General features: G+C 52.8%; 1 protein-coding gene across 4 annotated transcripts in view; it reads left to right on the top strand.

Moving 5' to 3' along the window:
* The window catches only part of ST3GAL1 (ST3 beta-galactoside alpha-2,3-sialyltransferase 1), a 95812-nt gene that overhangs the window by 47119 nt on the left and 32985 nt on the right, over positions 1–15708 (top strand). For 2 of the 4 annotated variants that reach the window (XM_086695092.1, XM_086695095.1), the window contains one exon: positions 6927–6982. The exons of 1 other annotated variant lie outside the window; for it this stretch is intronic. The gene's annotated coding sequence lies outside the window, so the exon portion shown is untranslated. Of the gene's footprint in view, positions 1–6681; positions 6832–6926; positions 6983–15708 lie in introns of those variants that run through there. One more of the 4 variants, XM_086695094.1, reaches the window with a different exon arrangement.

The following is a 15708-nucleotide window of genomic DNA, read 5'->3' on the forward strand; positions in this document are numbered from 1 at the left end:
TACATCCTTGAAAAGCTAGCCCAGAACAGAAGCTGCCAGTAATTCTGCTTCTAAGAGACATAGATGCACAAGAGACCATGAGGGACTGTCTCTCAACAGGAGCTGCTGTGTTGGGGGTGCAGCTCTAAACCGCCTGTGTGACTACGCTGAGATACTCCACGTGTGTTCCATCATTTGCTACCTTTCAGGAGCCTATGCCGTTGGCCTCAGTTTCCCCATTTTTCAGACGAATCAACTGAAGCTCACTTGAGTTGTCCTCCCTGAAAATTCCAATTACGGCCTCTTCTACTCTTACTCATTGTCAGCTCTGCCCTTCCGCCCTCCCCCCCGCCGCCCCCCGCAAAACAAAAACAAAAACAAAAGCAAAAACGTGAAACGTTTGTTCTCCTTGCTCCCTTTCAAAACTTGACCCTACAGGACTCTGGAATTCCTTTCCTCTTGTGCCTTGTCACATTCTTCCCATCTCTCTAGATCCGGGGCCAGGGCTGCCTCCTCCCTGAAGCCCTCCCTGCCCAGCACAGTCTGTGTCTTCTCTAACATAGAGCACCCGGTCCCATGCTCTTGACAGGCGGTTGTCTGTTGCCTATTGGGAGGCTTGGGGGAACACAGACCAGTGAACAGGGACCCTCAAAAGGACAACTCTAGCAAGCACCGACTCCTGTTGTATGGCCTGCCATGTATTCACAGCTGACGGCCTCACCACCTGTTCCAGGATCCGGGATCTGTGAACAGGATTGACTTTCCCAGAAAGAGAAGGGGGTGTTTTGAAGTGACTCAAAGGAAAGCTTGTTGAATCAGTGTTGAGTTTTGGTAAATCCACCCACGAGGATAGAGACACTTGACATTTGCCTTCCAAGCCGTCATGAGGAATGAGTCTCATTTCTTCCTAAATGAGCAGGAGGCGGTGGAATGATGCCTGAGCTGCTCTCGGGAGACCAAGGTTCTGGTCCAAGTTCTGATGCTAACCAGCTGTATGACCTTGGGGAAGACACTCCCCTTTCTGGGCCTTAGTTTTTCATCTGTGAGTGAGAGAAAAGGAGCCAGCCCTTCAAGGTACCTTTCTACCCTTCTTTCCAACCCATGCTTCCCCAACAACTCTGGGCCTGGGAGAGAGCCCAGCTTCCCCTTCACAAGACCCAGGGGCCTCCCTGCTCCTTCCTTATCCACCCTCCTGCTCCCTCCCTGAGGAGGACCGGGCTCTGGGTGTCCTCTGGTAGAACGTAGACCTCCACACTGGCTGGCCAAGGGGGCGCTAAAGGATGCACTGAAAAAGGAGCACTCGATCTGAACCCAGCCATATTTCTTTAGCTTTAACACATCACATGCATCCTCCTTGACAACCATAGTGAGCCCTTCCTAGGTCAGGCACTACGCTGAGGACTTGATATCCTCGCTCGCAGACTCTTTGCGTCAACCTCAGGATGTAGGTACTATTATTATCCCCGTTTTGCCACTGAGGAAACCGAGGCACAGAGAAGTGAATGCCAAAGAGCTGGTGAATGGCAGAGCCTGTGCTGGAAGTCAGATCTCCTGAGCTCCTACTCCATTCTTACACATTGGATGTTGGTCGGTTGCAGATAGAATAATTGCAAACCGAGCCCTACATGTGTCAGTTTTGCTGCATAACAAACAATCCCTAAATCTCCTTTCAACAAATGCTTATTTCTTGTTCACATTGCAAGTAGACTGTGGGTCCGTTGCAGGCCGGCTGTGGCTCAACAATGTTCCTTGAGTTTTCTCTAAGGCCTGGGCCAAAGGTAGTCATTATCTAGGGTGTGCCACACTCATGCTAGAACTGAAAAAAAAAAAAAAACAGATAATCAAATTTATTATTATTATTAGAGAGAGAGAGAGAGTACAAGTGGGGAAGAGGGGCAGAAGGAGAGAGAATCTCAAGCATTTTTTATGCTCAGTGCAGAGCCCAACATGGGGTTTGGTCCCATGACCCTGGGACCGTGACCTGAGCTGAAACCAAGAGTCCGACGCTCAACCGACTGCGCCACCCAGGTGCCCCCGCATAATCAAACTTAAGCCTTCTGCCAAGAGATGGCACACTTCCTATCTGTTGACATCCCAGTGGCCAAAGCAAGAGAGCTGACCAAACCGAACATCAAAGCAGGGGGGAGGTATAGTCTTTTCACAGTGAAAGTAGGGACCGAGGAGGCAGGAAATACGTATTTGTGTAACGCAGTTGGCCGTAAACTGCTGGGCTCTGCAGCCAGACGCGTAGGTCTGACCCCTGGCTCTACCATTTAGTAGCTGGGTGGCCTTCTGGAAGGTACTTCTCCTCCTCATGCCCCAGCTTCCTCATCTGTAAAATGGGCATGACAATCACAGCCCTGCGTGAGTCTCCTGGGGCTGCCATAACAGAGTTCTACAGCTGGGTGTCGTAAACAACGAAAACTTATTTTCTCTTTCTCACTTGGGCTAGAAGTCCAAGATCGAGTTGCCGTCAAAGGTGGTGTCCCATGAGACTTCTCTTCCCAGCTTGTAGACGGCCATCTTTCTGCTGTGTCCTTGCTGGTCTTTCTTTACGTGTGCACTGTGAGTGCATTTCAGGGTCTCTTCTTTTTCTTTCTTTCTTTTTTTTTTTAAATTTTTAACGTTTATTTATTTTTGAGACAGGGAGAGACAGAGCTTGAATGGGGGAGAGTCAGAGAGAAAGGGAGACACAGAATGTGAAACAGGCTCCAGGCTCTGAGCTGTCAGCACAGAGCCTGACGCGGGGCTCAAACTCACCGACCGCGAGATCATGACCTGAGCCGAAGTCGGATGCTTAACCGGCTGAGCCACCCAGGCACCCCTAGTCTCTTCTTTTTCTTACAAGGATGCTGGTCTGTGGGACTAGGGCCCCAATCATATGACCGCATCTCCCCTTAATTACCTCCCTATAGGCCTTGTCTCCAAATAACAGCCCCGTTGGCAGGGGCGGGGGCTGAGGGGGCGGGTAGGGCTTCACAAGAAAGCACTGAATAGGAGTCGGGTTGCTATTCGTGCTTGGTTGTCACTTGGCCCGAACTGTACTGATGGGGCATTTCTCTGCCGTGGTGACTCTTCATTCCATTCGTCTTTATGTCCTTGTCACCTGTCCCAATTCCCTGGCACAAACTAGGTGCTCAGAGAAGACATTTTTTGTCATCCTGTGGTGAAGCAGGAAGCAGTTAATGGGAGCCCCCCAGGTTTGGGGGAGCCCTGGGTGTTGCTCACCTGCTGTGGCTTGAGGCACGTCCTTTCCTTATGCCAACCGGGACCTACCACATCAAGACGGATGTTTTGCAAATGGCAAGACTTCACTCCCTTTTTATGGCCGAATAGTATTCCATTGCATAGATACACCATGTCTTCTTTACCCGTTCATCTGTTGATGGACACTAAGGCTGCCTCCATAACTTAGCTACTGTAGATAATACTGTGCTGGGTAATATATAGGACTGTTGAATCGCTGTATTGTATGCCTGGAACCAACATAACGCTGTATGCTAACTCTACTGGAATTTAAACAAACAAACAAAAAATAAGAAAATGGCCCAAGTTCTCGCCAGCAAAATCTCAGTAGATTTTCATTTTCTTGTGGCCTTTGGTGCCTACACTAAGGTAATTGGGCAATGTTCAGAACCAGAATTGACTCCGAGAGATTCTTTTTACAAAGATCCTGTTGTAAACCCCCAAGTGGCAGTAATTCTCCAAGCCCCCTGCCACAGATACTGTCCCCCACCAAGAAAGCACCGTAATGACCCTGCACAACAGGGATGGATGTGGATGGGCATCAGGAGAACTCACTCGCACGGCTTTGTGTCCAGGGAAGTTTCTGGGTCTCATTTATGAGTTTGGGTATTTGTCTTGAGTAGCCATTCGTACAACCACCAGGCTCAGAGTCTCCTCTTGGGATTCAGTGGCAACACTCCAAACTCCGTGTTTGTCTCTTATTCCTAATACATATGTGGCCTTGCTTAGGGAGGCATGTGTCTGAGGCTGTGTGTTTAACAGAGGGATCCACCAGCTAAGGAGAAAATGATCAAAGGACATGGGGACAGCCTGCCTTTCCAAGTCCTCTGCTTGATGTGGCTCAGCTCAGCTCAGCAGTGTTGGGGCAGATGGTGCCATGTGCCTCCTCCCAGCTCACTGCTAATTAATTATTGGCACAACAAATAAGTCTGTGCGTGTTGACTCTTGCAGGCTCAATTTCCTCATCTCGGAAACGGGATCAATGACACTTCCCATAAGATGTGTCGCATCTGGCCCAGAGTAGATGGTGACGGTGAATGGTGATGGAGATGAGAGCAGTGATGATGATGATGGTGATAGTGTTGGCGATGATGATGCTGATGGTGATGATGTTGGTGGAGACGGTGATGATGTTGTTGATAGAGATGGTGATGATGATGTTGATGGAGGTAATAGTGGTGATGATGTTGAAGGAGGTGATGGTGGTGATGATGGTGATGATGATGTTGATGGAGATGGTGATGTTGATGTTGATGGAGATGGTGATGGTGATGGTGATGGCGATGATGTTGATGTTGATGATGATGTTGATGGAGATGGTGATGGTGATGTTGATGGAGGTGATAGTGGTGATGATGTTGATGGAGATGGTGGTGGTGATGATGGTGATGTTGATGGTGATGGAGATGGTGATGTTGATGGTGATGTTGATGGAGATGGTGATGGTGATGATGATGTTGATGGTGATGATGTTGATGTTGATGATGATGTTGATGGAGATGGTGATGGTGATGTTGATGGAGGTGATAGTGGTGATGATGTTGATGGAGATGGTGGTGGTGATGATGGTGATGTTGATGGTGATGGAGATGGTGATGGTGACGATGATGTGGATAGTGATGTTGTTGATGTTGATGTTGATGATGATGTTGATGGTGATGATGTTGATGTTGATGGAGATGGTGATGGTGATGGTGATGATGATGTTGATGTTGATGGTGATGTTGATGGAGATGGTGATGGTGATGTTGATGGAGGTGATAGTGGTGATGATGTTGATGGAGATGGTGGTGGTGATGATGGTGATGTTGATGATGATGGAGATGGTGATGGTGATGATGATGTTGATGGTGATGTTGATGTTGATGTTGATGATGATGTTGATGTTGATGATGATGTTGATGGAGATGGTGATGGTGATGTTGATGGAGGTGATGGTGGTAATGATGGTGATGGTGATGGTAATGGTGATATGATGATGGTAATGATATGATAATGATAAAGATATAATGGTGATGCCACTGCTGTTGATATGATGGTGATGAAGATATGATGATGGTGATGGTGAAGATGATGTTGAAGATATGACGATGATGATGGAGATGATATTGATGGTGGTGATGATGGCGATGGTGATGTTGGTGGTGGTAGTGATGGTGATTATGATGATGGCAGCTTTTCCCATAGAGAGGACTTACTGTATGCCAGGCATAGTTTAAACACTTCATATATGTTGGCCTTCTTAATCTTTTAAGCAAGCCGGGAGCTAGACACTGTCATTCTCCCTACTTTACAGATCAGGAAACTGAGGCATGGTGGAAAAGTGACTCACTGAAAGATACACAGCTAGCCGCTGCCCTGATGGCCTTGAAGCTCATCCAGTGTTAGTTATGCAAGACTATGTCCCCCGCCCAATGCTCCCCGATCTGTGGCAGAAAAAAGGGTGCAAACAACACACGCTGCTTATTCTAGAAAGTAATTACTTCGAATTAAACTACTGTGTACTTTCTAAAAATTTTCCTTTCATGTTGTTTCCATGGAGAGTCAGACAGAGGCAGGACAGCCCATCCTGGGCACTGACTCCCGCTGGCCGGAGCGGCTGCTCTGTAATATTAACATCCATGGGCCTCTGGGTCATCCACTGTTGACCTGCAGAGGTCAGTGAGCTCAGATCCACGGGCGCAGGTGCATTCAGGTGAGAGGGAGAGAAACAAGCCCAGGTGGTCTTGACTATCCCGAAAGTTCTTTTCTTGCTTGCCTTGGCAGGCACACGTACTAAAATTGGAATGCTATAGAAAGTTCTCTTCATCCCCACTCCCAGAGGGAAAGCATTTTGCATGCCTCACAGGTGACGAGAGCCGCGACAGCGAGCGGCTGAAGCTACTGCAAGCTGAGGGCTTATTATTAATACCATGGGGAGAGCTGGGGCGGGATTTTCATCTGTCCTTATTACTGTTTTGGGAGCCTCCCCCCCCCCCCCCAGCACTTAGGAAAAAAGCCAGAACAACAATAATACTTCCTGAGTCTCAGATTCAAGTAACCTCTCCCTTTAGAAAATGCCCAGCTGTCTGATTCCTGCCAGTTAGAACATTCCAGAGTCAGACCCTCCTCCCCCCGCCCCCCACGTGAGCCGGGACTTGCCACCAGCCCGGTTGCAGGTGCCACCTGCACGGGCCTCTCTCTTCCCGTCATGGGGGAACAATAGCTTCCAGTCCCACGCTGCCCCTCCCCGCTCCTGTGGCCCCACCAAGCCACTCCGCGTGTCTGAGCCTCAGTTTCCTCCCAGGTCCGACGGGAGGCCGGAGCTGCCTCGGGGACTGTGCGTGCAACCGTGAGGTTGCACAGGTTGTGTGGAGTGGCTGACCCTGCCGGGTGCACAGGACATCTCCAAATTAGGCACACCCCGGCCCCTGGTCTCCGATCTGGGGCAGGAAGCGGCCTCAGAGATCGCGCAGTGCACAGCGTTCGTTTACATTTTGGAGCACAGAGCCTCCCCACTCAGTGCTCCTGGCTCTGACCCCACGCTCTGCTGGTGACTCTTCTCTTTCGCCACCAGTGGGCCTGACGGGGCTCTGCCATCAGAATAGCACTCCCTGTTTACTCTGGGTGTGTGAGCTTAGCTTGTTGCTGGCACAGTCTGGAGAGATCTTCCCGCCTTCTCCCTGCGGTAAGTCTGAGTACTTTTTTTTTCTGTTTTTCAGATGAAGAAGCCGAGGCTCCGAGAGGTTGAGGCACTCCCCCCGAGATCGCACAGCTGGTGAGTGGCTGGAACTTGAGCCCAGCTCTCGGTGACTCCAGAGCCTGTGCTGTTAATTGCTTGCTTTCTCTGTCTTAAACTGCGTTGAAACGGTTGTCCCCCGGCAGCCAAGGGTGGGAGACCTGTGACCCGGTTAGTGTCGTAACTCTCCCGGTGCCTCCTACAGAGCACAGTAGGCCCTCCAGACATACAGGATATTTTGAAGGGGATCCTTTCTAATCCCGCGCGGTGGGGCAGTGTTCAGGGAACCGGACGCTCATCGAATCACTGGAAAGTTCTGCTTAATCAAGGGCTTCCCCTTTTCGCTACGTTTAAATGCCCCAAGTCACCAACGCGTGCGGCGTGAGAAATGCATTCTGCGCCCCGTCCTAAAGCATGTCTTACATTTCGTGTGCAGACTGTGCCTATAGACCATTTTGACCGTGGAGGTGTCTTTGTGATTCAGAAAGTACGATCCTTGACTTCGCGGTGGGAAGGAGGGCAGGACAGGTGGCGGAAGTGGGGTCCAGCACCGGGCTGACACCAGCCGAGGCCCCCAGTGCCCTCATCCCACACCCAAGCAGGTGCCTTGCCAAGGGCTAACCTCCCCCAGCCTTTTCTGCACCCTCAGTGTGATTCTGACCATCTCCGCTTTCCGGTCCTGCTACCTCTCACGCTCCCCCCCTCTCCCGTCACCAAGAGTGCCCGTCTTCGTTTCCATCCTTGAGGCCCACTCTCTTGTTTTCAGAAGGTTTCCTAGAACCTGCTTCTGAAAAATCTTTGAGAATGAACAAGCCCCACTTAGTAACGTGACCGCAGATGAACCGCCTGATTTGGTCTCCTAAGTCCTCAGAGAAAACTCTAGAGTAGGGGTAGAGGTGGGCGTGATGTTGGTTTTCAAGCCATCTTCGGGGTGGTGGGGAGGCCCCAGCGTCCGGGCTGGGCCCCGCCCCCCTCAACTGGAAAATCTGCTTCAGTAGTTAGTTTCTGCCCGGGTACCGCGACCTCACTAACGTCCTCGTCCAGAAGTCCGGAAAGCTGGTTCTAGGTCCGGTTCCGCCACGTTGCACTGGGTGAATTTCACCAAGTCCTTTACCTTCACTGGGCCTCAGTTTGTCCATCCGTACAGTGGGATCCTTGTGGTTTCTGGCCAGAGCGGCAATGAGTCTTTGATGATGCTCATGTAGCCGCTTATGCTCCTGAGTTGACAAGGAAAAGCCCATCAGGGCAGGGGACTGACTGAGAAAGGGGTGATACTTGATGAAAACAGCCCCACCCTCCACGGGTACCCTGGTTGGGACAAATCCAGAGTCACACGCACTCCCGGGGGGAACGAACCCCCCTCCATCTGACATCCCAGTATTCCATGGAAGTCACTCTGAGGCCGCGGGCTCTCTGGGAACCAGACCCGTGGGCCCCCTGGTAGGGCCGGGTGCCCCTCCCATGCCGTGAGCCCCACATCCTGCCTCGCCACAGAGGACCCCAGGAGGCAGGATGCACACTTGCTCGCCACAGCTCTCGCTGCCTGCACAGATGTAGAGTGCGGTTTTGTAATATTTTTGGCTTTATTGTTTTTGCAAAAACCAGAGGAAGTCTGTGGGTGGAGCTCTGCCTCCCGTCCCCGAAGGTGACTGATCTGCTTGGTCCGGGGCCAACAGAGCTCAGGTCAGAGGGGGAAACCTCCCGAGGGGAGAGGCACCCGCCCTGAGCCAGACACTTGCCCTGGGCCATCCGTGGGCCACCCTGCCTTGAGGATGTCACTGTCACCATCCCATTTTCCATATGAGGACACTGAGGCCCAGAAATGACCCAGAACTCCCCCTCCCCCACCACCTCCCACTCTACACAAACCCAAAGGGACCTCTGCTCGCTGAGCTCTGAGCACTTTGCATCCTGTGTGCAGCCCACACATATTGAGAGCCCACCGCTGTTCTCAGTATGGGGGACACAGCAGTAAAGGACCCAGGTGAGGTCCCTGCCCTCCCCTAGTGGGGGAAGAGAGACAAATAGAGAAGGAATACCGTGTACAGTGAAGTGTCATTTTGTGACTGGGTCTGCAAAGGGAAATGTAGCTGAGCAAGGGAACACTGACAGCGATGCGATTTTAGGGGGATCAGGGAAGGCCCCTCCAGGGAGGGCATGTGGGCAGAACCATGAATGCAGCCATAGAGAAAGCTGTGTGGATTCTAGGCTAAGAATCTTCTAGGCGGGGCAGGAAGGGTGGCAGGTGCAAAGGCCCTGGGGCAGGGAATGTGACTATTGTACCAGAACACTCTTCGACCCTCTGTATGTTTGCCTCCCCACTCTCCCACCAACACAGCTACTAGTCTCTGTTGTCTCCTCCATCTGTCACCTCCAAGTGTCTGCAGGGGTGAGGTAGGGGGTCATGGCTATGTAGCAAAAAAAAAAAAAAAAAAAAAAAAGAGAGAAGAAAAAAGACAAGAAGAAGAAATCAAACAGGATTGAGTGGAGCAGAAGAAAAGTGTATATCTAATAGGAAATGACTCATCTGATTCCTTAACCCATTTTGTACAGTTCATTCTTGGTTGACATTTGAAGTAGCTTCATATTCGGTATGGGGGGGGGGGGGCAGAAGCAGACCCACCTGTGGCCCGGCACGGCCATCAGCAGGCTGTAATCTTGGGCACCTTCCAGTCCCGCCCGGAGGTCCCTTCCTCCGCCATCTTGGTTGGTAATGACACCTGTCTGGCACCTGCTGAAGCAGCTCACGGGCGGGGTGTGCTGGAAGGGACGTGTTTGGAAAGTTAGGGACCACGAGTTCAAGTCTTGCTGCCACCACAGACGCCTATACAGCCTCGGACAAGTCACGTCCCTGAGCCTTGCTTTCCCTACCTGGAAAAGGAAGCAGAGAGGTAGGGCCCTCCCTCCGTTCCTCTGTGATCCTGAAATGCCACAAGCCTTTGCCTCCGAGGCAGGCGGCAGTCAGGCATCGGGACAGAGCCTTCCAGCAGCTCCCTTTTGATTTTGTGAGCCTGGAACTCTCAGCAGAGGGATGCCCAGTGCAGGGGGCACGACCTCGGTGATCCTGCCTCGGGCATTCAGATAAGAGCCTCAAGCAGTCCTCGCCTCTCTCTGGTGTGGGGCCTGTGGCTGTGGAACCAGAAATTCATTTCTAGGAGCAGAGGAACGTCTCTCTTTCCCTGGGACCCAGAAGGACTTATTAAAGTGTTCCATTAACTGAAGCTCATTCAGCTGGAAAAAGAATAATCAGACAGCAGTTCTGCCTGGTTACTGGCCTGTGAACTCCTTGAAAGTTTCCCAGAAGGAACGCTCAACAAGCCCCCGTATGGGGGCGCCTGGGTGGCTCAGTCGGTGAAGCATCTGACTCTCGATTTCAGCTCAGATCATGGTCTCACAGTTTGTGGGATCGAGTCCCACCTTGTGCTGTGTGTTGACAGTCCGGAGCCTGCTTGGGATTTTCCCTCTCCCTTTCCCTCTCTGCGCCTCCCCCACGCTCGCTCTCTCTCTCCCCCTCTAGATGAATGAATAAACTTAAAAATAAAAGTAAAAACTCCCGTATGTAAGAGAACCCAGCCCTTCCTGCTTCCTCCCCGACGAGCAGTCAGTGTGGGAGTCGACCAGCAAGGCTGTTATCGTTCGGCCCATGAAACAGGCCCATCTGCCCATGAAACAGGCCCCCGTACGGGTACAGTGCCAGAGATACAGAAGTAAATGAGACACGGTCTGTGCTCTCAGTGACCGTTCGGGCTCAGCCTGACCACTTTCCTCGTTCGGTCGAACTCCAGACACTTCATGGCTGAGCTGACTCTGAAGGTCACAAAGATGTAAACATTTGAGCAACTTTCACCTGTCAGTGTTATCTGTTTTCCACAATGCCTGCGCCAAATTCATTGGCTTAGCCTTCTTCAGTCAAATCAATTTTCTTTTGGTTCCTTCCTTCCAACACATCCTTGTCTCACGTGAATTTGGAGGGAAGGGAAGTGGCCAGAAAGTTGCTCATGGGCAACGAGGCACTTAACAAGGGCATTTTACTGGTTATAAAGTTCAGGATTTTGTAGCAAACGGTAAGCAAGCCCTCTTTTGGTCCCAGACTACCTCAGGTCGTGCAATTGGTTGCTGCAAACATAACCCTGAAAAGCAATCCAGATAAAGGACTGGTCAGGGCTTTGCATTCTGAGCCCACCCAGTAAGACGTGTGGGAATGCACGAGACCCTTGGAGGAGTGTCTCTTGACAATAGGTTGGCACAGAAAAAGTCTGGATTTGATCCCGAGGTCTAACACCTACTAACTGTGAGATTGTGCAAATTGCAACTGTTCAGTGTCTTTTAGCCCCAGGTTTATTATCTGTAAAATGGGATAATACCTACCTTTCAGGTGATCGTTCACGATGATGTAAGATCGCTGTTGTAGGAACATGACGGGGAACAAAATGGAGTCTGAGCTCAAGGACCCTAATTGCATGGAGAACCTTTTCAGCTATCCATAAGCATGTAACGTTGGAAAACAGAGGTGGGCGAGGTGCAGAGGGTGGTAGACGGCGTGATTCAGGGGTGCAGAAGGTTCAGAGAGAGTCTCTCTGACGAGCTGACACGGGACCCAGCATCCTGAGTTAAGTGGTGGGTGTCGTCCTGTCTGTGGGAGGAGCATCCGGGCAGGGCGCACAGGCTGTGCACGGGTCCTGGGCTTGTCATCTTGCAAGGGGGCACGGGGCTGGGGAGCACAGTGGGCAAAGGGAAGGCGTGGAGAGTGGGGTCGGAAAGTAGGCAAGGACCAGTTCTAGGAGGATCTCGCAGGCATCGAGGGGCTTGGGGGAGCAGGAGAGCATGTTCGGTCCGGGGTTTGCTTTTTATCCCCGCCTGTTAACTGAGCAGCTAGCCTGTTACCGTTGCTTGGATCGCGGCAGGTGCCGCGAGGCTCCTGGGTGTGGACGAGGGCCTGTTATGAATGGGAGAGATCTCACACCTCTTCTGCCCAGAGCCCGGGCCCAGAGTTTCCCCTTCTGAATTTGGGGGCAGGATGATAGCTCGGTCAATGCTCACAGATGCTGAGCTCCCAAAACAGGAGGGAGTGAAGGTTCTTGGGGCCGGGTCCAGGCCAAAGCTTACCAGAAGTCCCTTATCTCGCCAGGCCTGGCTACCTATCTGGAAAAGAGGGAGAAGATTAGCAGCCGGGCACATTGTGAGAGCCTCGTAAATAGAAGTTGAACCTAAAGGCCATGTGCTTATTATCTGCATTAGCAAGAATATTGTATTCGAGGCAAGTTCTGCTCAGAGACTGAGACTGTCTCTGCCAATAATTTAACACGGCTTCACTGAGGGAGTTCTAATTTATAATAGTAATATTTCACAAGCCAGTAGGATAGAGGATGATGTCTCTTAATAAGCCATTAAAGAAATAACATACTCCAAACCAGTGATGGATTACACTGTTGTTCCAGGCACAGAGGCGATGGGAGGAACAGAGTCCAAATTCAGTTGAGGTGCACCTTGCTAGGAGCTGGTTGTCTGTGGAGTCAGGCCTTCCAAGCACCAGCTGCCGGCTTGGGTCCCTCGATGCCGGGGCACGTAGCTCGCGGTGAGGGCACCGGTGTTGACAGGCGAGGTGGGCTCCTCCAAAGGTCCAGGGACAGCTGGTCCAGGGGCTGCTCCGTAGTGGCCCAGGGACAACTCTGTGGCTCGCACCCCTGCCCACGAGGAGAAGCCTCGCCAAGGCAGAAACAGATGTCCCTTCTCCTCCTGAGACGGCTGCCGGGTTAATGCCACTGCCAACTGGGAATGGCCCGGCCAAGGCAGGAGCAAGTGTCTCAAGATTTCCGGAGAGTTCCTTAGGTCAGCAAAGAGGAGCCTTGCCCGGACCAAACACTCAGTGAGTCCTCACAATTCTTGATATTTAACGTTTAATACTTCTTTTTTTTAATGTTTATTTTTTTTTTAATTTTTTTTTTCAACGTTTATTTATTTTTGGGACAGAGAGAGACAGAGCATGAACGGGGGAGGGGCAGAGAGAGAAGGAGACACAGAATCGGAAACAGGCTCCAGGCTCTGAGCCATCAGCCCAGAGACTGACGCGGGGCTCGAACTCACGGACCGCGAGATCGTGACCTGGCTGAAGTCGGACGCTTAACCGACTGCGCCACCCAGGCGCCCCTTAATGTTTATTTTTAAGAGACAGAGAGAGCGCGAGCCGGGGAGGGGCAGAGAGAGAGGGAGACACGGAATCCGAATCAGGCTCCAGGCTCCGAGCTGTCAGCACAGAGCCTGACGCGGGGCTCGAACTCATGAACCGCGAGATCATGACCTGAGCCGAAGTCGGACGCTTCACCGACTGAGCCACCCAGACGTCCCTTAGGTATTTGAAGTTTAAATGCCCATCATGTCATAGCCGCCGCTCCGTTATGCTTTTATCGCCAAGCCCCCAGCAACTTGGGCACTGCGTGAGCTCCCGCGTGCTTATGGCCAGCAGATGTGAATGACAGCGTCCTGACACGGCTTTCTCGGTGGAAGGCAACCCACCCTGAGGTCAAAAGAGCTTTGCTGAAATCATAAGGAGGTCGGTTTGAAACCATAACATGCCGATACACAGCAAAGAGGAAGCAAACCCATCCTGGTAGCTCCTCTTTCCAGGTTTTTGATGATTATTCCTTTTCTCTGCGGATCATAGAAATGTTTGCTATGAAGCTGTGGTCCACAACATACACACACACACACACACACACACACAGATGCAAAATCCACCCGGTAGTGTCTTCCCCAGTAAAGGACAGTGTTGGTCACTCACTGGGACGGGGAAGGAGAAGGTGTAAAGGGTCAGGACCCCAGAAGGCCAAAGACAAGTATGAACGGAAGCCTGTGGGACAGCCCCTCTCCAGACACACCAAGGCAAGGAAGGCTTCCCGAGGTCCCCCAGCTGGCAGAATTTGCGGGCTGGCACTTTGGGTCGCCATTCCTGCCCTGTGCTGTGTATGTTCCGCTACGCCCAGAATCGTGCCAGGCCCCCCCCCACCCCCCCCCCCACCCCCCCCGTCCAGCCTTGGTCTTCCTGAGACCCCGGGATGGCCGCCAGCCTTTTCAAAGTCCGTCTGTCACCGCTGCCCTGGAGGAGATGAAAGGACACCTGTTTGAAAGCAAATTGGGCAGAACAAGAAAGTGCTGTGAAAGGTGCTGTGTTCCCTGAGTGGGAAGCCCTTTGACGGGCAGCCGGGGACGAGCCGTGCAGTCTCCCGCCCCCAGGACTCAGCAGAGACATAGATGGGGGGTGGGTGGGGGACTCCCAGTGTTGAATGCCCACCTGGCGCCCCGGCCGCAAGGGCGTTCTCTGTCCTGTGGGTCAGTGAGGCTCCCTCGTCCCCTCTCTCCTGCACTGCCTGCCTCCTCCACGGATAGAGGGTGAGTGGCAGCTGTGTGCACCTTGTGGGGGGTCAGGGGGAGTAGGGCGGAGTGGAGACAGTCCCCCCGCTTGTGTGGACGCACCCTCAGGGGAGGTGATGAGCTCTGTCACCTGAAGGGCAGATACTTAGCTCGAAAAGCTCCGGGTTTGTGGCTACGCTTGCTTGGGTCACCTTTGGGCTTCACGTTTCTGAAATGTATGACTCTGGGCCAAGTGGCTTAACCTCCCTGGTCCTCTGTTTTCTCATCCGCAAAATGGACATCTGAACGGATTCACTGAGTTAACAGGAAAAGAACTCTCAGACCAGCTTGTCGAGCTGTCCTTGGCACCAAGTTGGTGCCTGCTCTCTAGAGGGTCAATACAGAGCAGCGACCACATGGGCTAACGGCCCCCGTGGGGGCCGCCGTCCCCTCACCGTCCCGTGTCGCTCCCTGAGAAGCTGTGAGGCATGTGCTGTTGCTGTTTTGGTTCTGCACACAAGGGCAGGGCCTGGCTGAGCGCGGCCAAGTGGCTTGTCTGAGGTCGCACGGCTGAGCAGGCTTTGGAGCTGCTTCCCACGTGGCATCTAGACCTGAGGTCTCTGGCTCCACCCACTGTTGGCCACGCGAGTGGCCCCGAGTAGGTCCCCTGACCTGTGTGCGCCCGTGTGGCCCACAGGTGCCGCAGGATGAGGCGTCTTCATGATGGCCGATGACGCGAGGCGGGAAGCGATGACAAGAGGAGAGAGCCGGCTGGGTGTTCCCTGTCCCCAGCATCTCCCTACGCGGTTTCAAATACGAACACCACAGGGTGTGGCATCGCGGCAGGCACAGGACACACAGCACAGGCTTTGAGTCTGGAGCCCAGCCTTTGCTGGCTGCCCTTGAGCACGTGCCCTCAGCCTTCAAGGTGAAACACCATCGCTCTGCCGGGCTGTTGCGAAGATTGAATGAGCCCCAGCAGAGACATGCAACCGGCTATCGGCACACGTCGCGGACGTCAGCAGCAGGTGTCCGGGCCTCCTTCCCAACCTGCATTCGCGTGGATTTCTCCATGACTCACCAGCTCCGGGACGCCAAGGCTAGTATCTCATCCCCTGCCCTGGCTGCTCCCGGCTCTGGGGACGCCTCCCCCACCTTCCCACTGTGTGCCGGGTCACCCCCGGCCTCTGTGCCCTACTCTCTGGACCTCTGCTGCCCCCGGCTGCCCAGTGCCGTTGGATTCTTGCGTTGAGCCTCACCGGTGCTGCCTGGTTTCAGCTGCGCCAAAGGCCCTCCAGCCCACGATGTGATCCTCGCCCACCTGCTCCAGGCACCCGTGTTCCCAGTCCTCCCCGTGAGCTGCTCCGAAGTCCTTTGTCAACGGGGCAAGATGTCCCCCCAACCCCCAGTGCGGGCTC

Source organism: Puma concolor, chromosome F2, assembly GCF_028749965.1.
Source record: "Puma concolor isolate L17-30 chromosome F2, mPumCon1.1.hap2, whole genome shotgun sequence".
NCBI classification, from domain to species: domain Eukaryota; kingdom Metazoa; phylum Chordata; class Mammalia; order Carnivora; family Felidae; genus Puma; species Puma concolor.